The sequence below is a fragment of the Ictalurus punctatus genome, unplaced genomic scaffold (assembly GCF_001660625.3).
Source record: "Ictalurus punctatus breed USDA103 unplaced genomic scaffold, Coco_2.0 Super-Scaffold_100074, whole genome shotgun sequence".
NCBI classification, from domain to species: domain Eukaryota; kingdom Metazoa; phylum Chordata; class Actinopteri; order Siluriformes; family Ictaluridae; genus Ictalurus; species Ictalurus punctatus.
The window spans coordinates 129,661-157,500 of NW_026521093.1; the positions used below are offsets into that span (position 1 = coordinate 129,661).

At 42.1% G+C, this 27,840-nt stretch overlaps 1 long non-coding RNA gene, 9 other non-coding genes and 36 pseudogenes across 13 annotated transcripts; 45 read left to right on the plus strand and 1 right to left on the minus strand.

The window, feature by feature from the left end:
- Nucleotides 1–362: 362 nt before the first annotated feature.
- LOC128630948 (uncharacterized) lies at nt 363–3,178 on the minus strand. 4 transcript variants are annotated; one of them, XR_008395164.1, is made up of 3 exons: nt 3,091–3,178; nt 2,636–2,768; nt 363–1,039 (listed from the first exon to the last, which is right to left on the minus strand). It is a non-coding gene; the product is annotated as an uncharacterized LOC128630948 (long non-coding RNA). The 4 variants fall into 4 exon arrangements; XR_008395163.1 differs by having other exon boundaries at nt 2,636–2,764; nt 2,894–3,161; XR_008395161.1 differs by having other exon boundaries at nt 2,894–3,161.
- A 5,398-nt stretch (nt 3,179–8,576) lies between these two features.
- On the plus strand, nt 8,577–8,695 carry LOC124627256 (uncharacterized; annotated as a pseudogene).
- A 172-nt stretch (nt 8,696–8,867) lies between these two features.
- Nucleotides 8,868–8,986, plus strand: LOC124627255 (uncharacterized; annotated as a pseudogene).
- A 172-nt stretch (nt 8,987–9,158) lies between these two features.
- LOC124627254 (uncharacterized) lies at nt 9,159–9,277 on the plus strand (annotated as a pseudogene).
- A 193-nt stretch (nt 9,278–9,470) lies between these two features.
- Nucleotides 9,471–9,589, plus strand: LOC124627554 (uncharacterized; annotated as a pseudogene).
- Nucleotides 9,590–15,481: 5,892 nt separating this feature from the next.
- On the plus strand, nt 15,482–15,600 carry LOC124627545 (uncharacterized; annotated as a pseudogene).
- A 190-nt stretch (nt 15,601–15,790) lies between these two features.
- LOC124627546 (uncharacterized) lies at nt 15,791–15,909 on the plus strand (annotated as a pseudogene).
- A 160-nt stretch (nt 15,910–16,069) lies between these two features.
- LOC124627306 (5S ribosomal RNA) lies at nt 16,070–16,188 on the plus strand. Its single transcript, XR_006981749.2, has one exon. It is a non-coding gene; the product is annotated as a 5S ribosomal RNA (ribosomal RNA).
- A 160-nt stretch (nt 16,189–16,348) lies between these two features.
- On the plus strand, nt 16,349–16,467 carry LOC128630970 (uncharacterized; annotated as a pseudogene).
- Nucleotides 16,468–16,627: 160 nt separating this feature from the next.
- LOC128630981 (uncharacterized) lies at nt 16,628–16,746 on the plus strand (annotated as a pseudogene).
- Nucleotides 16,747–16,986: 240 nt separating this feature from the next.
- On the plus strand, nt 16,987–17,105 carry LOC128631006 (5S ribosomal RNA). Its single transcript, XR_008395180.1, has one exon. It is a non-coding gene; the product is annotated as a 5S ribosomal RNA (ribosomal RNA).
- A 284-nt stretch (nt 17,106–17,389) lies between these two features.
- LOC128630972 (uncharacterized) lies at nt 17,390–17,508 on the plus strand (annotated as a pseudogene).
- Nucleotides 17,509–17,668: 160 nt separating this feature from the next.
- Nucleotides 17,669–17,787, plus strand: LOC128631031 (uncharacterized; annotated as a pseudogene).
- Nucleotides 17,788–17,959: 172 nt separating this feature from the next.
- On the plus strand, nt 17,960–18,078 carry LOC128630986 (uncharacterized; annotated as a pseudogene).
- Nucleotides 18,079–18,261: 183 nt separating this feature from the next.
- LOC128631017 (5S ribosomal RNA) lies at nt 18,262–18,380 on the plus strand. Its single transcript, XR_008395181.1, has one exon. It is a non-coding gene; the product is annotated as a 5S ribosomal RNA (ribosomal RNA).
- A 188-nt stretch (nt 18,381–18,568) lies between these two features.
- On the plus strand, nt 18,569–18,687 carry LOC128630950 (uncharacterized; annotated as a pseudogene).
- A 160-nt stretch (nt 18,688–18,847) lies between these two features.
- Nucleotides 18,848–18,966, plus strand: LOC128630984 (uncharacterized; annotated as a pseudogene).
- A 160-nt stretch (nt 18,967–19,126) lies between these two features.
- LOC128630974 (uncharacterized) lies at nt 19,127–19,245 on the plus strand (annotated as a pseudogene).
- Nucleotides 19,246–19,401: 156 nt separating this feature from the next.
- Nucleotides 19,402–19,520, plus strand: LOC128630977 (uncharacterized; annotated as a pseudogene).
- A 190-nt stretch (nt 19,521–19,710) lies between these two features.
- LOC128630965 (uncharacterized) lies at nt 19,711–19,829 on the plus strand (annotated as a pseudogene).
- A 160-nt stretch (nt 19,830–19,989) lies between these two features.
- Nucleotides 19,990–20,108, plus strand: LOC128630995 (5S ribosomal RNA). Its single transcript, XR_008395177.1, has one exon. It is a non-coding gene; the product is annotated as a 5S ribosomal RNA (ribosomal RNA).
- A 160-nt stretch (nt 20,109–20,268) lies between these two features.
- LOC128630971 (uncharacterized) lies at nt 20,269–20,387 on the plus strand (annotated as a pseudogene).
- Nucleotides 20,388–20,547: 160 nt separating this feature from the next.
- LOC128630985 (uncharacterized) lies at nt 20,548–20,667 on the plus strand (annotated as a pseudogene).
- A 256-nt stretch (nt 20,668–20,923) lies between these two features.
- LOC128631028 (5S ribosomal RNA) lies at nt 20,924–21,042 on the plus strand. Its single transcript, XR_008395182.1, has one exon. It is a non-coding gene; the product is annotated as a 5S ribosomal RNA (ribosomal RNA).
- A 160-nt stretch (nt 21,043–21,202) lies between these two features.
- Nucleotides 21,203–21,360, plus strand: LOC128630983 (uncharacterized; annotated as a pseudogene).
- Nucleotides 21,361–21,528: 168 nt separating this feature from the next.
- On the plus strand, nt 21,529–21,647 carry LOC128631033 (uncharacterized; annotated as a pseudogene).
- Nucleotides 21,648–21,811: 164 nt separating this feature from the next.
- LOC128630958 (uncharacterized) lies at nt 21,812–21,930 on the plus strand (annotated as a pseudogene).
- A 172-nt stretch (nt 21,931–22,102) lies between these two features.
- LOC128630956 (uncharacterized) lies at nt 22,103–22,221 on the plus strand (annotated as a pseudogene).
- A 275-nt stretch (nt 22,222–22,496) lies between these two features.
- LOC128630957 (uncharacterized) lies at nt 22,497–22,615 on the plus strand (annotated as a pseudogene).
- Nucleotides 22,616–22,775: 160 nt separating this feature from the next.
- LOC128630999 (uncharacterized) lies at nt 22,776–22,894 on the plus strand (annotated as a pseudogene).
- Nucleotides 22,895–23,174: 280 nt separating this feature from the next.
- LOC128630955 (5S ribosomal RNA) lies at nt 23,175–23,293 on the plus strand. The gene has a single exon (XR_008395168.1). It is a non-coding gene; the product is annotated as a 5S ribosomal RNA (ribosomal RNA).
- A 160-nt stretch (nt 23,294–23,453) lies between these two features.
- LOC128630964 (5S ribosomal RNA) lies at nt 23,454–23,572 on the plus strand. Its single transcript, XR_008395169.1, has one exon. It is a non-coding gene; the product is annotated as a 5S ribosomal RNA (ribosomal RNA).
- A 164-nt stretch (nt 23,573–23,736) lies between these two features.
- Nucleotides 23,737–23,855, plus strand: LOC128630961 (uncharacterized; annotated as a pseudogene).
- Nucleotides 23,856–24,015: 160 nt separating this feature from the next.
- Nucleotides 24,016–24,134, plus strand: LOC128630979 (uncharacterized; annotated as a pseudogene).
- A 196-nt stretch (nt 24,135–24,330) lies between these two features.
- On the plus strand, nt 24,331–24,449 carry LOC128630966 (uncharacterized; annotated as a pseudogene).
- Nucleotides 24,450–24,721: 272 nt separating this feature from the next.
- LOC128630968 (uncharacterized) lies at nt 24,722–24,840 on the plus strand (annotated as a pseudogene).
- Nucleotides 24,841–25,008: 168 nt separating this feature from the next.
- On the plus strand, nt 25,009–25,127 carry LOC128630987 (uncharacterized; annotated as a pseudogene).
- Nucleotides 25,128–25,311: 184 nt separating this feature from the next.
- Nucleotides 25,312–25,430, plus strand: LOC128631000 (uncharacterized; annotated as a pseudogene).
- A 244-nt stretch (nt 25,431–25,674) lies between these two features.
- Nucleotides 25,675–25,793, plus strand: LOC128630975 (5S ribosomal RNA). The gene has a single exon (XR_008395170.1). It is a non-coding gene; the product is annotated as a 5S ribosomal RNA (ribosomal RNA).
- A 160-nt stretch (nt 25,794–25,953) lies between these two features.
- Nucleotides 25,954–26,072, plus strand: LOC128630982 (5S ribosomal RNA). The gene has a single exon (XR_008395171.1). It is a non-coding gene; the product is annotated as a 5S ribosomal RNA (ribosomal RNA).
- A 164-nt stretch (nt 26,073–26,236) lies between these two features.
- On the plus strand, nt 26,237–26,355 carry LOC128630962 (uncharacterized; annotated as a pseudogene).
- Nucleotides 26,356–26,515: 160 nt separating this feature from the next.
- Nucleotides 26,516–26,634, plus strand: LOC128630980 (uncharacterized; annotated as a pseudogene).
- A 196-nt stretch (nt 26,635–26,830) lies between these two features.
- On the plus strand, nt 26,831–26,949 carry LOC128630967 (uncharacterized; annotated as a pseudogene).
- Nucleotides 26,950–27,185: 236 nt separating this feature from the next.
- Nucleotides 27,186–27,304, plus strand: LOC128630969 (uncharacterized; annotated as a pseudogene).
- Nucleotides 27,305–27,472: 168 nt separating this feature from the next.
- On the plus strand, nt 27,473–27,591 carry LOC128630988 (uncharacterized; annotated as a pseudogene).
- A 184-nt stretch (nt 27,592–27,775) lies between these two features.
- LOC128631001 (uncharacterized) overlaps nt 27,776–27,840 on the plus strand; it is a 119-nt pseudogene continuing 54 nt past the window's right edge.

Consider the following 27,840-nt stretch of genomic DNA (forward strand, 5'->3'; position numbering starts at 1 on the left):
TGAACAACGTACATTTTCAACAATCCGTTTAAATCGACTGGTCCATTTCCGCTGCACGGTGAATTTGAAGGATGCACTGTGATTAGTGTGGCGACGTCTGGGAATCGAGTTACTGAAAAGGCCACGAGTTGGAGGTTACATTTAGTTTCTAAGGACATCTGGGCTCATGGTGTCTTTTGGATAGGAACTGCTAAACTTTTTCTATAAGGGTGAAAATGGATGCATGCTTAGATTCTTCAGCTGTAGACAGTTTATCTTGCTTACTGCATTGACGTATGAAGTTTGAACGGGTTCTGTAGAAAGAGATTAACATGAAGGGCGAAAAAAAACAATAATAAAAAAAGACTGAAAGTGAATTTGTCTTGGATTGTTTTATTTTTTTCCATTGGGATGTCAAAAGCTTCAACTTGGCCACAAATCTAACAAAGTCAGGTACATTGTCAAGTATTGCCCCAAAATACCTCTATGGTAGATAGATGTGCTCACTGATCACTTGTACATGTGCTCATTCATACAATTATCCAATCAGCCAATCATATGGCAACACCACAATGTACAAGATCAAGCAGGATCAGATGAAGAGCTTCAGTCAATATTCACATCAAACAGCAGAATGTAATCCAGTGATTTTATCTGTGGCATGGTTGTAGATTCTAAATGGTCTGGTTTGAGTATCCCAGAAACTGCGGCTCTCCTAGGATTTCCACACACACATACTTGTGTGAAAAACTTCCGGTAAGTGGCAGTTCTCGGGGTGGAAACACCTTGTTGACGAAAGGAGAATGGCCAGACTGGGTCAAGTTAATAGGACGGCCATGGTAACGTCAAATCACCTCTCTTTACATACATGGTGAGCAGAAAAGCATCTCAGGATACACAGCATGCCAAACCTTGAGAACAGTAGAAAACCTCATTGGATTCCACCCGTGTCACCCAATAACAGGAATGTGAGGCTACACAGACTGGAAAAAGAGCCGGTTATTCGATTCTTCAATAGTCCCGTTTCGGTGAACCCCGTACGTCGTGCTGATGTTACATGCTTTCAAAAAAAAAGAAATGAAAAGTTTTTCAGTGTTCATTAAATCAGATATTCCATCGATCTTACACAGGGTCACCCTGGAGTCTATCTCAGGGGACTCGGGGCACAAGGCGGGGGCCACCGTGGACGAGGTATAAGCCCATCATACACCTGTTCATACACTACGGACAATTTACAACGCATGTCTTTGGACTAGGGGAGGAAACCAGAGTACAACCTGGGGGTGTGAAGCAAAGAAGCTAACTACAAAGCCACTGCGCCGACCCTGATACTCCAAAAACTGTATTTTTATTACAGCCTCTCTTTAAACTTGATTTTGCCCATTTTCTAAAACGTAAAAGCGTAAATACAAAAATGTTTGTAGTATTATAAAGGATTATTGACTGGTTTAACTGCAGTTAATATTTTTGCAGTCTTCTTTGAGGGTTACACATTTGGCTCCCTTAAACAGTACGAATCTCCCCATGCTCTTCAGCAAAAAAACGAAACAAATAAACTAAAATAAAAACCCCTTTATCCAGCACAACACGTGAAGAAACCAGTAACTTCTGGGTCATAGTCAATCGAAAAAAATGAATAATATGTTCAAATGAAACCTGGACATTTGACCCATTTTCTAATCGCTTATTTTTAACTTGAGCATGAGATTGAAAGAACGGAAAATGACTTTTTCTCCCTGTTTCGTTTTGGATCTGTAAATGAATAATAAAATAACAAGACATTTTTTCATTTTCGGATAAGTGGATAATTGAATATGAAAAGAATGAATATGATACACGGATTCTATTAATTCAATGGTGTCAAAATTTAATTTCCAAATTCAATGGATTTTCACATTCAGATCTTTGTCTCTGTTTTGCTTCCCTATCAGTACCGACACTTTTCATTACCAGTTTGATTTATTCAAACGATACCAGTGAAAAGTCCACGAGGCAGGAAAGGCCGTACAACTCAACATTTTAACACCTTCATACAAAAACATGACAAATTGACTGTTTATTCAGTGCTTCCATATATTAGCAAGGTGAAAGGCAGGTCTGTGAGAAATGAATAATACTGACATAACTATCACGCTTCAGTGTGATGACAGCGGACATAAAATGGAAAGTAACTAATAAAACACAAAAATAGATGGATGATTCACCTTGGGGGGGGGACAAACAAAAACCTTCAAGTAGCTAAAAACTATTGAAATGTTAAAAGATGAAAGGGAGTTGGCACAGAGGAGCAAATGAGGCCACAGGGAAAGATGAACATGACGTGTAAGGACAAATATATTAATACTTCTCTTTTTTACATATTTACAGGTCAAATACTAGATCGTAAATACTATGAATTCATGCTGCAGACATGCTGACTATCATTCCAAGATCCATTTTTAAGTATTAAGAATTTATAAAATGTGACACTAGGTAACTTCTCTATAGTTAAAAAAAATTGCAAACAGGAATGTGTGTGTGTGCCCGCTTCATACTCATCCACTCCCTACTTGTGCCTGAGAGTGTATTCATTGAGTAAAGACAGTGTGTGCTCTTTTTTTGTTTGTGTTTTCTTTTTTTTTTTTTTTTGTGTGTGTGTGTGTGTGTGTGTGTACACCACTATGTGAGGAGGGAGAAGTATGCTCTGAGGATGAGGAGATGGAGCAGGATGACGTGACCTCTCTCTGGAGCTCCTCCACGTTCTTCACGCAAAAACAATAACTCTCAAATTCTGATGGAGCGGCATCTACCTAAGAATCAACAAAGCACACAAACATCAGTTTCGTTTTGGGACACCGATTTCCTAAATCATTCCATTCGCTTTCTATTTATTTATGTATCATTATTAAAAGATCAATCATCAAGCCGGTGTAACCTTAGTCTTTATCGCTAGTGTGACGGAACAGAGGGATAAACAGGAAGTAAGTGCAGGAGCACTGTCTTTATTAATAAATCAATGAAACGAACCAGCAAACACGGTATAACAGGCACCTCAACTACAAATATCACGCGACGTGCGCATAGACCCGAGGGGTTTAAATACCCAACATAATTAATCTAAATCAAAGACACCTGGGTTAAATCAAGGACATCCTCAAAGAGAAAGTAGAACTCGGGCAGGAAGCGAATGAAAACAAAACAAAGTCATGTGACCAGTCCGGAGCCGTGCCACAGTGCCATCTGCTGGTCGTGGCGTAACAGCTAGCTTCTCCTGAAGTGTTTTGGAAATCGTTTCAGCCACGTCATGTTCACTCACCGTCCACTTTATTAGGAACACCTGTATGTTCATGTAGTTTTCTAACCAGCCAATCATGAAATATACAGGAATATAGAGGGTTCACAAGAAAACTCCATTTCAACACATTAAAAAAAAAAACTCTCACAATGTTGGATTTTAGTTTGTAATGCAGTGAGCACAACCAAGGAGTGCATTTTAAAAAGAAAACTACAATGTTGTTGAAGACTGAAACCTGTACCTACAAACTAGAACTGAAAATGGAACCACTGAAGAGTCAACAGTGTCAGAGATCCTCGTGTGTCCAGTTCCACTGTGTACGGCACTTTTTATGCTTACCGACCCATTATTCCAGCTTTTGTGTTTTTAGCTTTGTGCTGATAGAAATGGTTTTGTTTTTTTTAAAGCAAACTTGGTGTTAAAACCCAGAAACATCTAGTAATAAAAAGGGACATTCATCATGTGTTTGAAGTGACACTGTTCAGTTATACAAATAACTAGGTATTTTGGTATATATTGGAAGCACTATTTTTGAGCATTTCCCCATAATTTCACAGAGTGTGGTTTGCAGTATAAGCACCTGTGGTCTCATGCGTGGGTTCCAGCGCACATAATAACCCACCCAGTGCTCCAGATGTGTGAGATTGGCCAGTGGACACAACACCTGGTTTTTACAGTCCACATAGAACGGGTTAGTGAAGTCCTCCAGCTGACTGTTCATGTAGGACCACAGTGACCGTTTTACCCTGTACTTCCTAAAAACAAAAGAGGAGAGAGAGAGAGGGAGAGACAAGTCATAATACACTTAGACTAATTCATTTCCATTCCAGTAAAATCAAACAGGCTGGAAAGCCTCCCCCCATTAGTGGAGAAATGTGGAGTGTAGCTTTTCCATTCTCTCCTGCTCACTGCTGTAGAGGAATGTACCAAACAGGCAGCTGTAGGGGCGATCCAGGATGGGGATGAGAAAAAGCTCTTTGAACTCAGAAGCAGAAGGAAACTGAAAAAAAGAACACAAACACTGGGTTTAACAGTGTATAGTAAGATGCTTAAATGTGGATCTGAACAATAGTTATCTGAACAGATAATCAGTCTAATAATAAGATAATCAATAAGATAATCAGATAATCAGGGGAATATGTGATCTCTGTGGTTTGGTTTGATGTGTTGTGCATGCTGAGATGCTTTTCTGCTAACCACGGTTATAAAGAGTGATTATATGAGTTATTACAGTATATCCTTCCTGGCAGCTCTGACCAATCTGGTCACTTTCCTCTGATCTCTCTTATCAACAAGATGTTTCCACCAACAAAACTGTCCCTCACTCAGTGTTTTTATGGGTTTTTTCTGACACCATTCTGTGTTAAATTCTAGAGACTATTGTGTGAAATTCCCAGCAGTTTCTGAAATACTTGAACCAGCCTATCTGGCTCCAACAACTATGCTATGGTTAAAGTCACTGAGATCACATTTCTTCCCCATTCTGATGTTTGATGTGAACTTTAACTGAAACTCTTGACCTGTATTTGCATGATTTTATGCATTGTGATGCTGCCCATGATTAGCTGATAACTGAATAAATGAGCAGGTGTTCCTATTTAAGTGCACGGTGAGTGGATGTTGTGACTTATGTGTTTTGTAACTGATTTTTATATTAAATTATGGTGATTGATCTGTATTTTACACTTTATTACCCCATACAGAAGCAAAACAGGTTCTATAAGGCTAATTTCTTATATATATATATATATATATATATATATATATATATATATATATATATATATATATATATGGATGTTGGGAATCTCCATGAATTTCAGTTCCGCACTAGGATAGATAATTTCGCTCTCACAGCCACCATCTTTAGCCTGGAGGGGAAAAGAGAGGAGAGAAGAGAATGTGATGCTCGAATAAACTCACCACTACAACATGTCACATTGTTATACATAAATCCCGTGCTAACTCTATACATGCACAAACCCCAATACAGCTGATATTTGTTAATCCCTAATTATTTTATTGCTGGGTTTGTTGGGCTACTCGTTGGTGGTATGAGGCTTGAATCAACTGAGATAACAACATTAGTGTATCATCACCTCATGTTATCATTATAGCCCTTCTTACAGATACAGTCACATGTTTTCAGTATGTCTTTCTTACACTGCAGTGGATAAGGTGCCACTTTTTGTTTTTCAGATGGAGGTTCGGACATCTGTGAGTCATTCTGTGAGGATGGGAGTTCACATGTAGATGGTGAGTAGTGTTTTTATTTTGTGAGTGCTTTTAATGAAGGCTCATTGCATACTGGGGTTTTGGTAGTCAGATTTCACTGTTAGCACTTCAGTACACATCCACTATGTTTACATGGACAGCAGTAATCTAATTATTGACCTTATTCTGAATAAGATAACACTGTGATTAAGGTGTTTACATGAGTCGCTTTTAGAATACTCCTCTCATGTACCCGTTCAACATGTTATAGAACATAGATGGATTAACAGCACACGTCATTACGTCACCGCGCCACGCCGTCCGACATCCCTCCAGAACTTCACGTATCAACATACAGTTGGTCTTCGTTATGGTACCGTATACAGTTTGGGGTGTTTTTATCTTAAATTTTTACAAAAGCTTCAAGTGCAGTTAATTATTTGTCATGCTGTACGTGCAAATAGACGACTGCTTGAAGCCACTAGCTAGATAGCTACTAACCCATGTAACCTCGCTTGTCATTTCTTTCCCCACATATAGCCCTCTTTTTTTACTCTTCCCATATTAGTTAAAACAAAGCATTTTTATTGGTCTAGCCTAATGACGAGCACCGAAGTTCCTCAGCTGTAGGTGTTTTAATCAGCGGAAATAGTGACATATCTCTGCTGAAAACCATCACAGAAATTCTAATGGATTCCACTACAAATACCATTACAAACCTTAAAAACCATTACCAAATTTCAAAGGTGTTCTATTGGTCATTAATGGTACCCCCTAGAAATAACATGCCACCAATAAACGGCAACAAATTACCATTAGAGGTCCTAAGGGACCATTACAGATTCCATTAAAACCAATGCAATTCCCATTAAAACCATTACCAAATTCTATAAGGGTTTCTGTTGTCAAAACAAAGCATTTTTTATCAGTCTAGCCTACAAGACAAAAAGCTGCCACTTGAGTGCATACAATTTCCTTGTGGATGGTGCTCTAGCATTTAACATGGTCTCTACAATCTCAGTTGTGAGAATAGAATCTATGAGCTGGGGCGCCTCAGGGGCCAGACCCACAGTTTCCATAGTTCTGGCCAAGGGTGATAAATCAGCCCTCCGGCTTGAGACAGTAGATCCACTCTAAGAGCTCAAATGGGGCACCTGACAGACCTTCCAGGACCACAGAAAGGTCCCAGGAAGGTATGCGCGGCCTGCAGATCGGCCTCAGCCGCCTGACACAACGCATGAACCTCGAAGTTAGAGAATGTTGCCCCACAGAGGCTCCATCAATAGGGGCATGACTGGCCAAAATGGTGGCCACATAAACCCTGATTGTAGAAGGAGCCCACCCCGCTGAGAAACATTATTGTAAGAACTCCAGGACTGTAGCTATTGCACATTTCACTGGGTCTAGCTGAAGTTCCTCACACCACAAGACAAAAAGCTGACACTTGAGCATATGGAAAATATCTATGAAGTGCAAACAATATGTGTAACTGACATTTGGATATGTTAATGAAGTGAATTCAATATGTAACCAACATTTAGAATTATTACTTGAGCATTATCGTATAAATCAATATTGGTAAAAAAAAAAAAAATCTATATGTATAATCAACAGTTAGAAGCATAATCTAAATCCATAGAACAATGTTTGATCAAGTTATATTCTGAGTGGATTTGAGTTGAATGAACTCTGTGTTTCAGTGCACAACAATTGTTCTTCTGTATTAGCTGTCTCCTGTCTCCACAGCAATAAAAATTGGCAGTAGATATTCGCATGTGTGAGTAAATAACTTTGAGGCAGATACAAATTAGGGAGTTAGGAGAGGGCCTCGGGAAAGGAGGTAGATATCAGCGGGAACAACCGATAGAGACAGACAGATGCTCATTGAGGCCTAAGAAGGGAGTCAAGGTCAAGACACACAAGTCTGTGTGAAACCTTTTTTTGTAAAAGAAACCTTGTCCTCATGAAACCTTTTCAAGAAAAACAACTAACTGCGCATGTTCCACAAATTTAAGATAACGCATAGACATGAATATTTAATTGTGGCAAAAGAAGATTGGTCTATTTTCAGTGAGGAAAAGCAAAACCCCACCTACAAAGACTATGCTGTGGAGATAGGTATATAAAGACATGTTTGTGTATGCATAATTCGGACACTCTGCAGACTGTCACACTTTACTGATTTTCAATAAAGTTTATTTACTTTTTGACATCTACTAAACTCTCTGTCTCCGAAGTTTTTGACCTAGGCTAAAAGGTTGATTTTATTCACGACACTCGCAGTCCACAATGGGTTCTAAAATTTGACAGAGGGGCCGGGCGAGGAACAGACGGATGGAGTGTTTGTGTGAACTAATATAAATGACATGTAAAAGCCATTACATGAAAGGATTTGGCCTTTAACAAGTAGCAAAGCATGAATATGCAAGGCTCATTGTATCAATTGTTTTCCAAATGATAACACAGTAGAGAAACTCACGTCCAGTTTCAGTGGGAACAGTGTTGTTGATCTCCCTTTTTTGCCAGTTTTTTGTTTAGTCTTGTCCACGGTCTACTCTCTGGGTAAATGAAAATGCTGGTTTCTGAGGCCCTAAGGTAAATGAAAATTCTGGATTCTGATGCCCTAGGTAACTGAAAATTCTGGTTTCTGATCCTCTGAGTAGCTAGAAACTCTGGGTTTTTATTTTCTGGGTTATTAGAAATGCCTGGGTTCTGATTTTATGTGTAAATTAAAACCCCTGGTTTCAATTCTATGTGTAAGTGAAATAGCCCTTTTCTGGAACATAAGAGTAAGGTAAATGAGCTCTTTTTTTAACCCTATTGGTAGTGAGATCATAGTCTTCTTGAAACATATGGGTTATTTAGTGTGTAAATACAGTATAAATACTGGAGCTTAAGCTCAGGGTAGGGGGATCACTTCTGAGAATTCTCATCGGTGTGGATCTTGTGTGGTGGAATGGAACAATAAAGCTGGACCCTTGCTTCTTCTCACTCACGGCTGGTGTATTTTTTCTATCTCCAACTGGGCTCAGAGGTAGATGTGAGTATTGGCTTCTAAGTTGAATTTTAAATGTTTTTGGGTAATAGGCTAAATTTGAGCCAACATCAATCAGTCAGCCATACCACTCTGACAAAGCCTGATCTCATCTGACCTCGGAAGCAAAGCAGAGTTGGGCCTGGTTAGTACTTGGTTGGGAGACTGAATGGGAATACTAGGTGCTGTAAGCTTTTTATTTGGATCAGTCTTTTCATGACCTCTGCACAACATCCTCTTTTGGGATAAAGGTTGGACACAGGTTTGAAGGGGACCCAATCAATCAATCAGTCAGTCAGTCAGTCAGTCAGTCAGTCAGTCTTTTGATTACACTATTTAAATAGGCCCCATTTGGGGTCAGCTTTCGCTTATGGCCATACCATTCTGACAAAGCCTGATCTCATCTGACCTCGGAAGCAAAGCAGAGTTGGGCCTGGTTAGTACTTGGTTGGGAGACTGAATGGGAATACTAGGTGCTGTAAGCTTTTTATTTGGATCAGTGTTTTCATGACCTCTACACAACATCCTCTTTTGGGATAAAGGTTGGACACAGGTTTGAAGGGGACCCAATCAATCAATCAATCAGTCAGTCAGTCACTCAGTCAGTCAGTCTTTTGATTACACTATTTAAATAGGCCCCATATGGGGTTAGCTTTCGCTTACGTCCATACCACTCTGACAAAGCCTGATCTCATCTGACCTCGGAAGCAAAGCAAAGTTGGGCCTGTTTAGTACTTGGTTGGGAGACTGAATGGGAATACTAGGTGCTGTAAGCTTTTTATTTGGATCAGTGTTTTCATGACCTCTGCACAACATCCTCTTTTGGGATAAAGGTTGGACACAGGTTTGAAGGGGACGCAATCAATCAGTCAGTCAGTCAGTCAGTCAGTCAGTCAGACAGTCAGTCAGTCAGTCAGTCAGTCTTTTGGTTTTCACTATTTAAATAGGCCCCATTTGGAGTCAGGTTTCGCTTACGGCCATAGCACTCTGACAAAGCCTGATCTCATCTGACCTTGGAAGCAAAGCAGAGTTGGGCCTGGTTAGTACTTGGTTGGGAGACTGAATGGGAATACTAGGTGCTGTAAGCTTTTTATTTGGATCAGTGTTTTCATGACCTCTGCACAACATCCACTTTTGGGATAAAAGTTGGACACAGGTTTGAAGGGGACCCAATCAATCAATCAGTCAGTCAGTCAGTCTTTTGATTACACTATTTAAATAGGCCCCATAAGCTTTCGCTTAGGGCCACACCACTCTGACGGCGCTATTGAGTAGCACCTGAGAAGTAGGGAGTTGGCTGCAGTTGGTGAGAGAGGCTCACCAAAATCTTTGTGTTTATTTTTTTGTGGTTAAATTCCTAGTTATTTTCATTAGTATTTTTTGTTTGTTTGTTTGTTTGTTCCTCCCGGCAGCGCAGGCTGTTTGGGAGGAGCTTTTTGAGCCTAGTTTGCGTCTTTTCTTTGTTTGTTTGTTTGTTTTCTTTGTTTGTGTAAAATGGATGGCTTAAAGACAACGGATGATGACGGAAAAGGGAAGCTGGAAAAAAAGGAAGGCGGGAAGAGAATTTATATGAAGGAGGCAACCGTGACGGTGGATCTGGGGAATGTGGAGGAAGCCAGAGCGGCGGACATCATAAAAGCGGTGGCGGAGAAAATCGGGGAAGGAAGAATCCTGGCGGTGAGACCTAAACAGAGGAAAGAATATGAGGTGACGCTCCAGAAAGAGGAAGACACGGAAAGCCTGTGCGACGGCCTGACAATCAGAGGCATAAAATGTGAAGTCACGCGGCTACACAATAGAGACTTTGTGGTGTCCTTCATGCACCTACCTGTTTACCTGGACGATGAAGTCATCATCCAAAAGCTGACGGGATGGGGAGTAACACCCATATCAAAAATAAAAAGGAGGCAATATCCCGGTACAAGCATCGAAGACGGGACTAGATATGTAAAAACAAGTTTCCCGAAAGAGGTGACGTCGCTCCCATACAGCACCAAGCTGGAAACCGCAGAAGGACCTCAGTACTTCCGGGTAATGCACAGCCAGCAGGTGAAGACATGTCGGCTGTGTCTTAGCCCGGACCATCTGGTCAAGGACTGCCCCAGCTTCACGTGCTACAAGTGCGAGGAGAGGGGACACTTCGCAAGGGACTGCAAAACGGTGAAGTGCCCGGACTGCGACAGGCACCTAAACAAGTGTGAATGCTGGATGGAGAGCGAGGAGCGAAAGGAGGAACAGGTGAACGGACAGAAGCAAGGAGGAGACGATGAGAGGGAACAAGAGGAGCAAGCCGGAGAAACACGGATCGATGATGCAGCTGAAGACACGGAGCACGGTGAGCAGATGGACGAGGGTGACAGACAAAATGTACAACAGGAGCGACAGGCAGCAACCTGGACACCAATCGACATCACTGAAACCCTGGAAAACGCGCTGGATGGAACAGAACAAAAAGAGGAAAGCAGGAGCCAGCAAAGTGCTGAAAATGAAAGTGAGGAGGGGGAAGAAATGGACGACAAACTACTAAAAACAATAAAAAGGAGGCGATCAATAAAGGTTTTGCCAAGTTTGACAGCTGCTAGGAAAAGAGTGATTAAAAAAGACGTGTTGAAGCATGGAAACAGATATGAGTGTCTGAAGGACTTGGAGGGGATAGACTGAAACGATGGGTATGATGTACATCTTTGTTTTCTGCATGGTCTTAAGACTAGTTACATTTAATGCGAGAGGGTTGTTAAATGTAAGCAAATTCGAAAAAGTCAAAGAAATGTGTAAACTGGAGGACGTAATTGTTTTACAAGAAACAAACTGGAGAGATGGGTTCATAAGCGAAGTGAGGAAAAGATGGAATGGAGAAATATTTTATAGTAATGGTGACGATAAATTCGGGAGGGGGGTAGCAATATTGATAAAAAATGATAGAGATATAAAATGTAAAATGATATATAAGGACATATTTGGGAAATGCATGGTGGTGGAACTAGAACAAGAAGAGAGAAAAGTGGTGGTGGTTAACGTGCATGCACCAACGGGGGAACAGGAGAAGAGGGAGTATTTTAAGTTCTTAAGAGAGTTCCTAAAAAATCACACTAGGGTTATTATAATGGGGGATTTTAACACGGTATTTAGCAAATTGGATATGGCGGAAGGGATGGTTTTTAAAACAGACACAGGGAGAAAAGAATTAAAATTATTAATGGACGAAAACAATATGATCGACATTTGGAGGGAAAGAAATGAGAAAAAAAAAAGAATACTCAAGGAGGCAGATAGTTGGAAATTTTATGTGTAAGACAAGGATTGATTTCATTTTATGCACAAGAAACACAGAAAGATTTATAGAAGGGATAAAGTACGAAGAAACAAGTTTAAGCGATCATAAGCCCCTGTTCGTACACATAGATTGGAGGGTAGTCAAAAGAGGGCCAGGGGTATGGGATTTAAATACAGCGATTTTAAAGAATGAAGAGTATATTGAAAAAATAAAAGAGATAATGGAAAACGAAAAAGAAAACGGGATGTTCATAGAAGATAAAAGAATATGGTGGGAAAATGTAAAATATGAAGTAAAGAAATTTACAATAAAATATTGTACGCTTATACAGAAAAGGAAAAAGGATAAAAAAAGAGAAATAAGGGAACGGTGGGAGAAGGAAAAAGATATACAGAAATTGAAAGCAATAGAAGAAGAATTGCAGGAAATAGAAGAAAGTAAATATCAAGGCGCAAGGTTAAGAAGTAAAGCAAAGTCTATGGTGGAGGGGGAAAAATGCACAAAATTCTTCTTCGATTTAGAAAGAAGGAAGGGAAAAGCCGAGACAATAAAAGGAATTAAAGGGGAGAATGGGAAAGTAGTAGAGGAAAATGAGGAAATTCTAAAAGAAGTTAAAGTATATTACGAGAAACTATTTAGCTCAGAGGGAGTAGGAGAAAAGGAGAAGGGATTTTTATTAAATCAAATAGAAGCAAGGGTAGGAGAGGAAGAAAAAAATGAATGTGACAAAGAAATAAGGGAGGAAGAAACAGAAAAAGCCATAGCACAACTAAATAGAAAGAAAAGCCCGGGAATAGATGGATTGGGGGGTGAGTTTTATATTGTTTTTAAGGATGTTTTAACCAGCACTTTGAAAAATGTATACGATGAGATATTTAAGAAAGGGAAAATAAACAAAAGAATGGGAATGGGAGTGGTAAAGTTGATATATAAAAGAAAAGGGGAAAGAGAAGATTTAAGAAACTATAGACCGATCACAATGCTTAATACTGACTTAAAGATTTTAGCGAAAATTTTAGCAAATAGACTAAAAGAAGTAATGCCAGCCATAATTAGAACGAATCAGGTATATGGGGTAAAAGGGAAGGATATAGCGGACACAACGCTAAGTATACAAGATAAAATAAGATATATGAAGATGAAAAATAAAGAAAGATATGTAGTTAGCATATATTTTGAGAAAGCTTTTGACAGGGTCGATCACGATTATTTATTTGGGATTTTAAAAAGTTTTGGCTTCGGGGAAAATTTTATCGAATGGATCAAAATTTTATATAGAGGGGCAACAACAAGAATAAAGTGCAATGGTTTTTTAACACAGTGTTTTAAAATTCAAAGATCGATAAGACAGGGATGCCCACTATCAGCGCTTTTATACTCACTTATCTCAGAGCCACTGGGTCTAGCAATGAAACAAGAATGTACGATAAAAGGAATCGGGGTTGAAGGAGGGAAAGAAAAAGAGACGATATTTCAATACGCGGACGACACAACGCTAATAGCGAAAGATAAGGAGAGCGTCAAGAAAGCAATGGAAATCGTACAAATGTTTTGTAAGGGCTCAGGGGGTAAGATCAATGTAGACAAAACAGTGTACATGAGATTCGGAGGGGCCGTAGATCTAACAGATTACTTTGCTTTTAAAGAAACAAATGAAATAAAGATCTTGGGCGTTTTAATCGGAAAGGATGAAAGGAAGGCAGGAGAAACCATGTGGGAGGGTATTTTAGGAAATATCGAAAGGAAGCTGGCTTTCTGGAAACTGAGGACTCTCAGTTTGAAAGGGAAGGTTTTAATTCTAAATGTGTTGATGGCGTCGAAATTATGGTACACCCTATATGTGTCATCCTTGCCTTTGTGGGCAGAACAAAGGCTCAAGAAATGTGTTTTAGACTTTTTATGGGATAAAAAACCGTCAAGAATCGCATATAACACCTTGATAGGAGCGGTGGAAAGGGGAGGTCTAGGGTTGGTGGATATCGGGCAAAAGAAAAACAGCTTAAGAGTAAAAATAATAAAAAAAAAATATGGATGACGAGAACGATACAGCGTGGAAAAAAAACAATGGGGTATTTTTTAAATAAATGCGGGAATTTTAACTTGGGGGACGGTATTTTATGCATGAAGACGAAGAACTGGATGGCGGAAGGGCTACCGGACTTTTATAAAGAAATGATGGGCGCATGGGGGAAATTTCTAACCATTGTGCACTTTGAGCCCCGAGGCAGAGAGAACATCCTGAACCAGCCCCTGTTTTCAAACAACAGAGTTTTAAAGCAAGGAAAAGAGATCTTTTTTAGAAAGTGGTGGGAGGTGGGAATTACAAGGGTAAGGGACGTTTTATATGAGTTTAAAGAAGGGTTCCTACCGGTACAATGCATAATAGATGCAATGGAGGAAGCAAAGGAAGACTTCAGCACGCAGGAAATTATCAACAAATATGAGGTAATCAAGAATGCAATACCGAAGGAGTGGATAGAAAGAATAGAAAACATGGAGGAGGGAACGGGAAGGGAGTTTTACGTGAAGGTGGGGGAAAAATGTTTTGATTTCAAACTCTGTACAGTGAAAATGTTTTATAGTTTTTTTTAGAGACGGAATTTTTAAAATACCAATAGCAAATGAGTACTGGCTGAAGAAGTTTGACGACCTAGAGGAAAACGACATATGGGGTAACATGAGAGGGACGCTTGTAGAGACAAAGCTGGAAAACCTTGAATATTTTATTAGGCACAGAGTAGTATTAACAGATGCTTTTTTGAATAAATTAGGAATGGAGCAAACGCCAATATGCAAAGTATGTCATGATGATGAGGAAGGTTTTTTACATTTGTTTTCACGCTGCAAAGGGCTGGAAGGAGCGAACGCGAAATGTAGAGAGATAATTGGGCACCTGAAGGGAGAAAAAAAATGTGAGAGATTTTGAATGGAATAAGATTGTCATGTTGGGAGTTGATAAAAAGAGCAAGAACAACAAACTGATTAATGTGCTCGTGATGCTGTTCAAAAGTGCAACATGGGAAAGAAGGGTCGTGGCAAAGAGGGAAGGAATTGTATTGGATGTCGAGCGTGTTTTTAAAAGAAAAGTAGAAAAATACGTTGAATGTTCGTTTCTCTATTTTAAGCAAGAAGACAAAATGAACGAATTTTATGACGTTTTTACACCTGAGGTATGCAAGATTTTTGATGATTTACAGTGGAAAGTGCCAAGATAACAAGGGTAATTTTAATTATACGAGTGTTATTTATTGTTTTAGAGGTTGACTGTGTTTTAAATTAAACATTATACTGGGTGTAAATACTAAATGTTTTATGTGGAGTTAGGTTTTATGTGTAAAAATAATGTACATTCTAATATTTTAAGATGAAAATGTATTTATATTGTAACATATTTTCTTGATGGAATATTTTTTAATACTTTTTCAATAAAAAAAACCAAAAAAAAAAACAAAACAAAGCCTGATCTCATCTGACCTCGGAAGCAAAGCAGAGTTGGGCCTGGTTAGTACTTGGTTGGGAGACTGAATGGGAATACTAGGTGCTGTAAGCTTTTTATTTGGATCAGTGTTTTCATGACCTCTGCACAACATCCTCTTTTGGGATAAAGGTTGGACACAGGTTTGAAGGGGACCCAATCAATCAGTCAGTCAGTCAGTCAGTCTTTTGATTACACTATTTAAATAGGCCCCATTTGGGGTCAGCTTTTGCTTATGGCCATACCACTCTGACAAAGACTGATCTTATCTGAACTCGGAAACAAAGCTGAGTTGGACCTGGTTAGTACTTGGTTGGGAGACTGAATGGGAATACTAGGTGCTGTAAGCTTTTTATTTGGATCACTGTTTTCATGACCTCTGCACAACATACTCTTTTGGGATAAAGGTTGGACACAGGTTTGAAGGGGACCCAATCAATCAATCAATCAATCAGTCAGTCAGTCAGTCACAGTCAGTCAGTCAGTCACTCAGTCGTTTGATTACACTATTTAAATAGGCCCCATTTGGGGTCAGCTTTCGCTTACGGCCATACCACTCTGACGAAGCCTGATCTCATCTGACCTCGGAAGCAAAGCAGAGTTGGGCTTGGTTAGTACTTGGTTGGGAGACTGAATGGGAATGCTAGGTGCTGTAAGCTTTTTATTTGGATCAGTGTTTTCATGGCCTCTACACAACATCCTGTTTTGGGATAAAGGTTGGACACAGGTTTGAAGGGGACCCAATCAATCAATCAGTCAGTCACTCAGTCAGTCTTTTGATTACACTATTTAAATAGGCCCCATTTGGGGTCAGCTTTCGCTTACGGCCATACCACTCTGACAAAGCCCGATCTCATCTGACCTCGGAAGCAAAGCAGAGTTGGGCCTGGTTAGTACTTGGTTGGGAGACTGAATGGGAATACTAGGTGCTGTAAGCTTTTTATTTGGATCAGTGTTTTCATGGCCTCTGCACAACATCCTCTTTTGGGATAAAGGTTGGACACAGGTTTGAAGGGGACCCAATCAATCAATCAGTCAGTCACTCAGTCAGTCTTTTGATTACACTATTTAAATAGGCCCCATTTGGGGTCAGCTTTCGCTTACGGCCATACCACTCGGACAAAGCCCGATCTCATTTGACCTCGGAAGCAAAGCAGAGTTGGGCCTGGTTATTACTTGGTTGGGAGACTGAATGGGAATACTAGGTGCTGTAAGCTTTTTATTTGGTTCAGTGTTTTCATGGCCTCTGCACAACATCCTGTTTTGGGATAAAGGTTGGACACAGGTTTGAAGGGGACCCAATCAATCAATCAGTCAGTCAGTCAGTCAGTCTTTTGATTACACTATTTAAATAGGCCCCATTTGGGGTGAGCTTTCGCTTACGGCCATACCACTCTGACAAAGCCTGATCTCATCTGACCTTGGAAGCAAAGCAGAGTTGGGCCTGGTTAGTACTTGGTTGGGAGACTGAAGTTGAATACTAGGTGCTGTAAGCTTTTTATTTGGATCAGTGTTTTCATGGCCTCTGCACAACATCCTGTTTTGGGATAAAGGTTGGACGCAGGTTTGAAGGGGACCCAATCAATCAATCAGTCAGTCAGTCAGACAGTCAGTCAGTCAGTCAGTCACTCAGTCAGTCACTCAGTCAGTCACTCAGTCAGTCAGTCAGTCACTCAGTCAGTCACTCAGTCTTTTGATTACACTATTTAAATAGGCCCCATTTGGGATCAGCTTTCGCTTACGGCCATACCACTCTGACAAAGCCCGATCTCATCTGACCTCGGAAGCAAAGCAGAGTTGGGCCTGGTTAGTACTTGGTTGGGAGACTGAATGGGAATACTAGGTGCTGTAAGCTTTTTATTTGGATCAGTGTTTTCATGGCCTCTGCACAACATCCTGTTTTGGGATAAAGGTTGGACGCAGGTTTGAAGGGGACCCAATCAATCAGTCACTCAGTCAGTCACTCAGTCAGTCACTCAGTCAGTCACTCAGTCAGTCACTCAGTCAGTCACTCAGTCAGTCACTCAGTCAGTCACTCAGTCAGTCACTCAGTCAGTCACTCAGTCAGTCACTCAGTCAGTCACTCAGTCAGTCTTTTGATTACACTATTTAAATAGGCCCCATTTGGGGTCAGCTTTCGCTTACGGCCATACCACTCTGACAAAGCCCGATCTCATCTGACCCCGGAAGCAAAGCAGAGTTGGGCCTGGTTAGTACTTGGTTGGGAGACTGAATGGGAATACTAGTTGCTGTAAGCTTTTTATTTGGATCAGTGTTTTCATTGCCTCTGCACAACATCCTCTTTTGGGATAAAGGTTGGACACAGGTTTGAAGGGGACCCAATCAATCAGTCAGTCAGTCACTCAGTCAGTCTTTTGATTACACTATTTAAATAGGCCTCATTTGGGGTCAGCATTCGCTTACGGCCATACCACTCTGACAAAGCCCGAGCTCATCTGACCTCGGAAGCAAAGCAGAGTTGGGCCTGGTTAGTACTTGGTTGGGAGACTGAATGGGAATACTAGGTGCTGTAAGCTTTTTATTTGGATCAGTGTTTTCATGGCCTCTGCACAACATCCTGTTTTGGGATAAAGGTTGGACACAGGTTTGAAGGGGACCCAATCAATCAATCAATCAATCAGTCAGTCAGTCAGTCAGTCAGTCTTTTGATTACACTATTTAAATAGGCCCCATTTGGGGTCAGCTTTCGATTATGGCCATACCACTCTGACAAAGCCTGATCTCATCTGACCTCGGAAGCAAAGCAGAGTTAGGCCTGGTTAATACTTGGTTGGGAGTCTGAATGGGAATAATAGGTGCTTTAAGCTTTTTATTTGGATCAGTGTTTTCATGGCCTCTGCACAACATCCTGTTTTGGGATAAAGGTTGGACACAGGTTTGAAGGGCCCCAATCAATCAATCAATCAGTCAGTCAGTCAGTCACTCAGTCAGTCACTCAGTCAGTCTTTTGATTACACTATTTAAATAGGCCCCATTTGGGGTCAGCTTTCGCTTACGGCCATACCACTCTGACAAAGCCCGATCTCATCTGACCTCGGAAGCAAAGCAGAGTTGGGCCTGGTTAGTACTTGGTTGGGAGACTGAATGGGAATACTAGGTGCTGTAAGCTTTTTATTTGGATCAGTGTTTTCATGGCCTCTCCACAACATCCTGTTTTGGGATAAAGGTTGGACACAGGTTTGAAGGGGACCCAATCAATCAATCAATCATTCACTCAGTCAGTCAGTCACTCAGTCAGTCACTCAGTCAGTCTTTTGATTACACTATTTAAATAGGCCCCATTTGGGGTCAGCTTTCGCTTACGGCCATACCACTCTGACAAAGCCCGATCTCCTCTGACCTCGGAAGCAAAGCAGAGTTGGGCCTGGTTAGTACTTGGTTGGGAGACTGAATGGGAATATTAGGTGCTGTAAGCTTTTTATTTGGATCAGTGTTTTCATGGCCTCTGCACAACATCCTGTTTTGGGATAAAGGTTGGACACAGGTTTGAAGGGGACCCAATCAATCAATCAATCAGTCAGTCAGTCAGTCTTTTGATTACACTATTTAAATAGGCCCCATTTGGGGTCAGCTTTCGCTTACGGCCATACCACTCTGACAAAGCCTGATCTCATCTGACCTCGGAAGCAAAGCAGAGGTGGGCCTGGTTAGTACTTTGTTGGGAGACAGAAGGGAACTACTAGGTGCTGTAAGCTTTTTATTTGGATCAGTGTTTTCATGGCCTCTGCACAACATCCTGTTTTGGGATAAAGGTTGGACACAGGTTTGAAGGGGACCCAATCAATCAATCAGTCAGTCACTCAGTCAGTCTTTTGATTACACTATTTAAATAGGCCCCATTTGGGGTCAGCTTTCGCTTACGACCATACCACTCTGACGAAGCCTGATCTCATCTGACCTCGGAAGCAAAGCAGAGTTGGGCTTGGTTAGTACTTGGTTGGGAGACTGAATGGGAATACTAGGTGCTGTAAGCTTTTTATTTGGATCAGTGTTTTCATGACCTCTGCACAACATCCTCTTTTGGGATAAAGGTTGGACACAGGTTTGAAGGGGACCCAATCAATCAGTCAGTCAGTCAGTCAGACTTTTGATTACACTATTTAAATAGGCCCCATTTGGGGTCAGCTTTTGCTTATGGCCATACCACTCTGACAAAGACTGATCTCATCTGAACTCGGAAACAAAGCTGAGTTGGACCTGGTTAGTACTTGGTTGGGAGACTGAATGGGAATACTAGGTGCTGTAAGCTTTTTATTTGGATCACTGTTTTCATGACCTCTGCACAACATACTCTTTTGGGATAAAGGTTGGACACAGGTTTGAAGGGGACCCAATCAATCAATCAATCAATCAGTCAGTCAGTCAGTCACAGTCAGTCAGTCAGTCACTCAGTCGTTTGATTACACTATTTAAATAGGCCCCATTTGGGGTCAGCTTTCGCTTACGGCCATACCACTCTGACGAAGCCTGATCTCATCTGACCTCGGAAGCAAAGCAGAGTTGGGCTTGGTTAGTACTTGGTTGGGAGACTGAATGGGAATGCTAGGTGCTGTAAGCTTTTTATTTGGATCAGTGTTTTCATGACCTCTACACAACATCCTGTTTTGGGATAAAGGTTGGACACAGGTTTGAAGGGGACCCAATCAATCAATCAGTCAGTCACTCAGTCAGTCTTTTGATTACACTATTTAAATAGGCCCCATTTGGGGTCAGCTTTCGCTTACGGCCATACCACTCTGACAAAGCCCGATCTCATCTGACCTCGGAAGCAAAGCAGAGTTGGGCCTGGATAGTACTTGGTTGGGAGACTGAATGGGAATACTAGGTGCTGTAAGCTTTTTATTTGGATCAGTGTTTTCATGGCCTCTGCACAACATCCTCTTTTGGGATAAAGGTTGGACACAGGTTTGAAGGGGACCCAATCAATCAATCAGTCAGTCACTCAGTCAGTCTTTTGATTACACTATTTAAATAGGCCCCATTTGGGGTCAGCTTTCGCTTACGGCCATACCACTCGGACAAAGCCCGATCTCATTTGACCTCGGAAGCAAAGCAGAGTTGGGCCTGGTTATTACTTGGTTGGGAGACTGAATGGGAATACTAGGTGCTGTAAGCTTTTTATTTGGTTCAGTGTTTTCATGGCCTCTGCACAACATCCTGTTTTGGGATAAAGGTTGGACACAGGTTTGAAGGGGACCCAATCAATCAATCAGTCAGTCAGTCAGTCAGTCTTTTGATTACACTATTTAAATAGGCCCCATTTGGGGTGAGCTTTCGCTTACGGCCATACCACTCTGACAAAGCCCGATCTCATCTGACCTTGGAAGCAAAGCAGAGTTGGTTCCTGGTTAGTACTTGGTTGGGAGACTGAAGTTGAATACTAGGTGCTGTAAGCTTTTTATTTGGATCAGTGTTTTCATGGCCTCTGCACAACATCCTGTTTTGGGATAAAGGTTGGACGCAGGTTTGAAGGGGACCCAATCAATCAATCAGTCAGTCAGTCAGACAGTCAGTCAGTCAGTCAGTCACTCAGTCAGTCACTCAGTCAGTGAGTCACTCAGTCAGTCACTCAGTCAGTCAGTCAGTCACTCAGTCAGTCACTCAGTCTTTTGATTACACTATTTAAATAGGCCCCATTTGGGATCAGCTTTCGCTTACGGCCATACCACTCTGACAAAGCCCGATCTCATCTGACCTCGGAAGCAAAGCAGAGTTGGGCCTGGTTAGTACTTGGTTGGGAGACTGAATGGGAATACTAGGTGCTGTAAGCTTTTTATTTGGATCAGTGTTTTCATGGCCTCTGCACAACATCCTGTTTTGGGATAAAGGTTGGACACAGGTTTGAAGGGGACCCAATCAATCAATCAGTCAGTCAGTCAGTCAGTCTTTTGATTACACTATTTAAATAGGCCCCATTTGGGGTCAGCATTCGCTTACGGCCATACCACTCTGACAAAGCCTGATCTCATCTGACCTCGGAAGCAAAGCAGAGTTGGGCCTGGTTAGTACTTGGTTGGGAAGCAAAGCAGAGTTGGGCCTGGTTAGTACTTGGTTGGGAGACTGAATGGGAATACTAGGTGCTGTAAGCTTTTTATTTGGATCAGTGTTTTCATGGCCTCTGCACAACATCCTTTTTTGGGATAAAGGTTGGACACAGGTTTGAAGGGGACCCAATCAATCAATCAGTCAATCAGTCAGTCAGTCAGTCAGTCTTTTGATTACACTATTTAAATAGGCCCCATTTGGGGTCAGCTTTTGCTTACGGCCATACCACTCTGACAAAGCCTGATCTCATCTGACCTCGGAAGCAAAGCAGAGTTGGGCCTGGTTAGTACTTGGTTTGGAGACTGAATGGGAATACTAGGTGCTGTAAGCTTTTTATTTGGATCAGTGTTTTCATGGCCTCTGCACAACATCCTCTTTTGGGATAAAGGTTGGACACAGGTTTGAAGGGGACCCAATCAATCAATCAGTCAGTCAGTCAGTCAGTCAGTCTTTTGATTACACTATTTAAATAGGCCCCATTTGGAATCAGCTTTTGCTTACGGCCATACCACTCTGACAAAGACTGATCTCATCTGACCTCGGAAGCAAAGCAGAGTTGGGCCTGGTTAGTACTTGGTTGGGAGACTGAATGGGAATACTAGGTGCTGTAAGCTTTTTATTTGGATCAGTGTTTTCATGGCCTCTGCACAACATCCTCTTTTGGGATAAAGGTTGGACACAGGTTTGAAGGGGACCCAATCAATCAATCAGTCAATCAGTCAGTCAGTCAGTCAGTCAGTCTTTTGATTACACTATTTAAATAGGCCCCATTTGGAATCAGTTTTCGCTTACGGCCATACCACTCTGACAAAGCCTGATCTCATCTGACCTCGGAAGCAAAGCAGAGTTGGGCCTGGTTAGTACTTTTTTGGGAGACTGAATGGGAATACTAGGTGCTGTAAGCTTTTTATTTGGAGCAGTGTTTTCATGGCCTCTGCACAACATCCTGTTTTGGGATAAAGGTTGGACACAGGTTTGAAGGGGACCCAATCAATCAATCAGTCAGTCACTCAGTCAGTCACTCAGTCAGTCACTCAGTCAGTCACTCAGTCAGTCACTCAGTCAGTCACTCAGTCAGTCACTCAGTCAGTCACTCAGTCAGTCACTCAGTCAGTCTTTTGATTACACTATTTAATTTTGATTACACTATTTAAATAGGCCCCATTTGGGGTCAGCTTTTGCTTACGGCCATACCACTCTGACAAAGCCTGATCTCATCTGACCTCGGAAGCAAAGCAGAGTTGGGCCTGGTTAGTACTTTTTTGGGAGACTGAATGGGAATACTAGGTGCTGTAAGCTTTTTATTTGGATCAGTGTTTTCATGGCCTCTCCACAACATCCTGTTTTGGGATAAAGGTTGGACACAGGTTTGAAGGGGACCCAATCAATCAATCAGTCAGTCAGTCAGTCAGTCTTTTGATTACACTATTTAAATAGGCCCCATTTGGGGTCAGCTTTTGCTTACGGCCATACCACTCTGACAAAGCCTGATCTCATCTGACCTCGGAAGCAAAGCAGAGTTGGGCCTGGTTAGTACTTGGTTGGGAGACTGAATGGGAATACTAGGTGCTGTAAGCTTTTTATTTGGATCAGTGTTTTCATGGCCTCTGCACAACATCCTGTTTTGGGATAAAGGTTGGACACAGGTTTGAAGGGGACCCAATCAATCAATCAGTCAGTCAATCAGTCAGTCAATCAGTCAGTCACTCAGTCAGTCACTCAGTCAGTCACTCAGTCAGTCACTCAGTCAGTCACTCAGTCAGTCACTCAGTCAGTCACTCAGTCAGTCACTCAGTCAGTCACTCAGTCAGTCTTTTGATTACACTATTTAAATAGGCCCCATTTGGGGTCAGCTTTCGCTTACGGCCATACCACTCTGACAAAGCCCGATCTCATCTGACCTCGGAAGCAAAGCAGAGTTGGGCCTGGTTAGTACTTGGTTGGGAGACTGAATGGGAATACTAGGTGCTGTAAGCTTTTTATTTGGATCAGTGTTTTCATGGCCTCTGCACAACATCCTGTTTTGGGATAAAGGTTGGACACAGGTTTGAAGGGGACCCAATCAATCAATCAGTCAGTCACTCAGTCAGTCTTTTGATTACACTATTTAAATAGGCCCCATTTGGGGTCAGCTTTCGCTTACGGCCATACCACTCTGACAAAGCCCGATCTCATCTGACCTCGGAAGCAAAGCAGAGTTGGGCCTGGTTAGTACTTGGTTGGGAGACTGAATGGGAATACTAGGTGCTGTAAGCTTTTTATTTGGATCAGTGTTTTCATGGCCTCTGCACAACATCCTGTTTTGGGATAAAGGTTGGACACAGGTTTGAAGGGGACCCAATCAATCAATCAGTCAGTCAGTCAGTCAGTCAGTCTTTTGATTACACTATTTAAATAGGCCCCATTTGGGGTCAGCATTCGCTTACGTCCATACCACTCTGACAAAGCCCGATCTCATCTGACTTCGGAAGCAAAGCAGAGTTGGGCCTGGTTAGTACTTGGTTGGGAGACTGAATGGGAATACTAGGTGCTGTAAGCTTTTTATTTGGATCAGTGTTTTCATGGCCTCTGCACAACATCCTGTTTTGGGATAAAGGTTGGACACAGGTTTGAAGGGGACCCAATCAATCAATCAGTCAGTCAGTCAGTCAGTCTTTTGATTACACTATTTAAATAGGCCCCATTTGGGGTCAGCTTTCGCTTACGGCCATACCACTCTGACAAAGCCTGATCTCATCTGACCTCGGAAGCATAGCAGAGTTGGGCCTGGTTAGTACTTGGTTGGGAGACTGAATGGGAATACTAGGTGCTTTAAGCTTTTTATTTGGATCAGTGTTTTCATGGCCTCTGCACAACATCCTGTTTTGGGATAAAGGTTGGACACAGGTTTGAAGGGGACCCAATCAATCAATCAATCAGTTAGTCAGTCAGTCACTCAGTCAGTCAGTCAGTCAGTCACTCAGTCAGTCTTTTGATTACACTATTTAAATAGGCCCCATTTGGGGTCAGCTTTTGCTTACGGCCATACCACTCTGACAAAGTCTGATCTCCTCTGACCTCGGAAGCAAAGCAGAGTTGGGCCTGGTTAGTACTTGGTTGGGAGACTGAATGGGAATACTAGGTGCTGTAAGCTTTTTATTTGGATCAGTGTTTTCATGGCCTCTGCACAACATCCTGTTTTGGGATAAAGGTTGGACACAGGTTTGAAGGGGACCCAATCAATCAGTCACTCAGTCAGTCACTCAGTCAGTCACTCAGTCAGTCACTCAGTCAGTCACTCAGTCAGTCACTCAGTCAGTCACTCAGTCAGTCACTCAGTCAGTCACTCAGTCAGTCACTCAGTCAGTCACTCAGTCAGTCTTTTGATTACACTATTTAAATAGGCCTCATTTGGGGTCAGCATTCGCTTACGCCCATACCACTCTGACAAAGCCCGAGCTCATCTGACCTCGGAAGCAAAGCAGAGTTGGGCCTGGTTAGTACTTGGTTGGGAGACTGAATGGGAATACTAGGTGCTGTAAGCTTTTTATTTGGATCAGTGTTTTCATGGCCTCTGCACAACATCCTGTTTTGGGATAAAGGTTGGACACAGGTTTGAAGGGGACCCAATCAATCAATCAATCAATCAGTCAGTCAGTCAGTCAGTCTTTTGATTACACTATTTAAATAGGCCCCATTTGGGGTCAGCTTTCGATTATGGCCATACCACTCTGACAAAGCCTGATCTCATCTGACCTCGGAAGCAAAGCAGAGTTAGGCCTGGTTAATACTTGGTTGGGAGTCTGAATGGGAATAATAGGTGCTTTAAGCTTTTTATTTGGATCAGTGTTTTCATGGCCTCTGCACAACATCCTGTTTTGGGATAAAGGTTGGACACAGGTTTGAAGGGGACCCAATCAATCAATCAATCAGTCAGTCAGTCAGTCACTCAGTCAGTCACTCAGTCAGTCTTTTGATTACACTATTTAAATAGGCCCCATTTGGGGTCAGCTTTTGCTTACGGCCATACCACTCTGACAAAGCCTGATCTCATCTGACCTCGGAAGCAAAGCAGAGTTGGGCCTGGTTAGTACTTGGTTGGGAGACTGAATGGGAATACTAGGTGCTGTAAGCTTTTTATTTGGATCAGTGTTTTCATGGCCTCTGCACAACATCCTGTTTTGGGATAAAGGTTGGACACAGGTTTGAAGGGGACCCAATCAATCAATCAGTCAGTCACTCAGTCAGTCACTCAGTCAGTCACTCAGTCAGTCACTCAGTCAGTCACTCAGTCAGTCACTCAGTCAGTCACTCAGTCAGTCACTCAGTCAGTCTTTTGATTACACTATTTAAATAGGCCCCATTTGGGGTCAGCTTTCGCTTACGGCCATACCACTCTGACAAAGCCCGATCTCATCTGACCTCGGAAGCAAAGCAGAGTTGGGCCTGGTTAGTACTTGGTTGGGAGACTGAATGGGAATACTAGGTGCTGTAAGCTTTTTATTTGGATCAGTGTTTTCATGGCCTCTGCACAACATCCTGTTTTGGGATAAAGGTTGGACACAGGTTTGAAGGGGACCCAATCAATCAATCAGTCAGTCACTCAGTCAGTCTTTTGATTACACTATTTAAATAGGCCCCATTTGGGGTCAGCTTTCGCTTACGGCCATACCACTCTGACAAAGCCCGATCTCATCTGACCTCGGAAGCAAAGCAGAGTTGGGCCTGGTTAGTACTTGGTTGGGAGACTGAATGGGAATACTAGGTGCTGTAAGCTTTTTATTTGGATCAGTGTTTTCATGGCCTCTGCACAACATCCTGTTTTGGGATAAAGGTTGGACACAGGTTTGAAGGGGACCCAATCAATCAATCAGTCAGTCAGTCAGTCAGTCAGTCTTTTGATTACACTATTTAAATAGGCCCCATTTGGGGTCAGCATTCGCTTACGTCCATACCACTCTGACAAAGCCCGATCTCATCTGACTTCGGAAGCAAAGCAGAGTTGGGCCTGGTTAGTACTTGGTTGGGAGACTGAATGGGAATACTAGGTGCTGTAAGCTTTTTATTTGGATCAGTGTTTTCATGGCCTCTGCACAACATCCTGTTTTGGGATAAAGGTTGGACACAGGTTTGAAGGGGACCCAATCAATCAATCAGTCAGTCAGTCAGTCAGTCTTTTGATTACACTATTTAAATAGGCCCCATTTGGGGTCAGCTTTCGCTTACGGCCATACCACTCTGACAAAGCCTGATCTCATCTGACCTCGGAAGCATAGCAGAGTTGGGCCTGGTTAGTACTTGGTTGGGAGACTGAATGGGAATACTAGGTGCTTTAAGCTTTTTATTTGGATCAGTGTTTTCATGGCCTCTGCACAACATCCTGTTTTGGGATAAAGGTTGGACACAGGTTTGAAGGGGACCCAATCAATCAATCAATCAGTTAGTCAGTCAGTCACTCAGTCAGTCAGTCAGTCAGTCACTCAGTCAGTCTTTTGATTACACTATTTAAATAGGCCCCATTTGGGGTCAGCTTTTGCTTACGGCCATACCACTCTGACAAAGTCTGATCTCCTCTGACCTCGGAAGCAAAGCAGAGTTGGGCCTGGTTAGTACTTGGTTGGGAGACTGAATGGGAATACTAGGTGCTGTAAGCTTTTTATTTGGATCAGTGTTTTCATGGCCTCTGCACAACATCCTGTTTTGGGATAAAGGTTGGACACAGGTTTGAAGGGGACCCAATCAATCAATCACTCAGTCAGTCACTCAGTCAGTCACTCAGTCAGTCACTCAGTCAGTCACTCAGTCAGTCACTCAGTCAGTCACTCAGTCAGTCACTCAGTCAGTCTTTTGATTACACTATTTAAATAGGCCTCATTTGGGGTCAGCATTCGCTTACGCCCATACCACTCTGACAAAGCCCGAGCTCATCTGACCTCGGAAGCAAAGCAGAGTTGGGCCTGGTTAGTACTTGGTTGGGAGACTGAATGGGAATACTAGGTGCTGTAAGCTTTTTATTTGGATCAGTGTTTTCATGGCCTCTGCACAACATCCTGTTTTGGGATAAAGGTTGGACACAGGTTTGAAGGGGACCCAATCAATCAATCAATCAATCAGTCAGTCAGTCAGTCAGTCTTTTGATTACACTATTTAAATAGGCCCCATTTGGGGTCAGCTTTCGATTATGGCCATACCACTCTGACAAAGCCTGATCTCATCTGACCTCGGAAGCAAAGCAGAGTTAGGCCTGGTTAATACTTGGTTGGGAGTCTGAATGGGAATAATAGGTGCTTTAAGCTTTTTATTTGGATCAGTGTTTTCATGGCCTCTGCACAACATCCTGTTTTGGGATAAAGGTTGGACACAGGTTTGAAGGGGACCCAATCAATCAATCAATCAGTCAGTCAGTCAGTCACTCAGTCAGTCACTCAGTCAGTCTTTTGATTACACTATTTAAATAGGCCCCATTTGGGGTCAGCTTTTGCTTACGGCCATACCACTCTGACAAAGCCTGATCTCATCTGACCTCGGAAGCAAAGCAGAGTTGG